The sequence below is a fragment of the Eurosta solidaginis genome, chromosome 5, assembly GCF_040869045.1.
Source record: "Eurosta solidaginis isolate ZX-2024a chromosome 5, ASM4086904v1, whole genome shotgun sequence".
Lineage (NCBI taxonomy): Eukaryota > Metazoa > Arthropoda > Insecta > Diptera > Tephritidae > Eurosta > Eurosta solidaginis.
In genome coordinates, this window is record NC_090323.1 from 175,784,932 (window position 1) to 175,786,415 (window position 1,484).

Here is a 1,484-nt window from a genome sequence, read left to right on the forward strand (position 1 = left end):
TTTATTTTTATTTTTACTTCAAAAAACCAATAATTTTCAGACACACATATGTACACATGAAACTTTTCTTGTTTAGTCGAAAACAAATAATTTAATCAATAAATAATTACCTTAATAAAATCTTTCAATTGACTTATTATGGCATCACAAGTCTCTGTAACTATTTTCCCAATCGTTTGGGGTGCAATTGCTGTCAAAAATTTTAAGTCTTCAAAGCTATTGCCACTAGCTAGAAATCGAAAAGTTAAAGCAAGGCGGTGATGAGGGGAATCGCTTCTCTCATTATTGTATCCCGTTTCGTTATGAGTGGTAAAATTTTTTGTAAAAGTTGGTCAAATGTTGCCTTGCTCATACGAACGTAATTTTTAAAATCATTTTGTAACGTGAATTCCAGTTCTTTAATAAGCTCACTTTGTCCAAGAACTGCTCGTTTTTTAAACCATTCTTTGCACCAAATTCTTTTTTTGCGATCCTCTCTTTTTTTACGCTTAATTGCCACAGCGAGCAATATTGCTGCAGCACAATTGTTGTCCGTATTCACTGCTGTCTGAAAGAGAACTAATGTTCGGCCAAAAGTTCGTATGGTGTATGGCCAAAGCTGCGAACAAGATTGCGGAATGTTCGCGGAAATGTTCGTGTCGTGTATTTGGCGTTTAAAGTTTGAAATTTCAAGTCTCTAGCTCATCGAGAAGTTACTAAAAACTGGTTTGAAAATTTTCAAATTCTTTCCGTGCGCCACCTAACGGATTTTTTCCTTTTGTTGCATTGTCACGGTGTTCTAACCTATGTGTAAAGTTTCACGTTTGTAGCTCAATGAGAAGTTATTTAAAAATCGATTGCAAGATTTGTATGAAAAGCGGTCAAACATTAAACAGACCTAATATAAAGGAAGTAAAAAGGATGCCATGGTACCTCCATTAATGAAATGCTGAGTGATATATCATCCTACTTCGGCTGCCGATTATAAAAAGTCTTGTCTCAGAAAATATGTCAAAAACAGCCTATATCAGATTTTGTTAGAAGAGTAGACTACTTCAGAATTTTATTAAAAAAATTTAGGTTTCGGAGTTTTTGAAAAACGCCTAATGGTTTCAATTGAAATGTAAAGTTTCGTTTGATTTGAAAAAAATTGCATTTGATTAGAAAAGATTTCATTTTGATGTCGCCTTATCCGTCCTGATGTCAGGATGCTTAAATTTTTCCCAAATTATTCAATAAATTATAAATTGCTTCATACATTCATACATTTAAATGCAATAAGGGCATTCTCCGCTTAATACCAACTTCATTTTATTTGAGAACAGTTTCTTTTAATTTAGAAAAAGTTTAATTTGACTTGAAAATAGTTTAATTTGATATAAAAAGAGTTTCATTTCGTTTGAAAAAGTCTCATTTAATTTGGAAACATTTTATTTGAGCAGAAAAAAGTTTCACTTCATTGGAAAAGAGTTTAACTTGATATGCACAGGCAGATTACCCAGCAA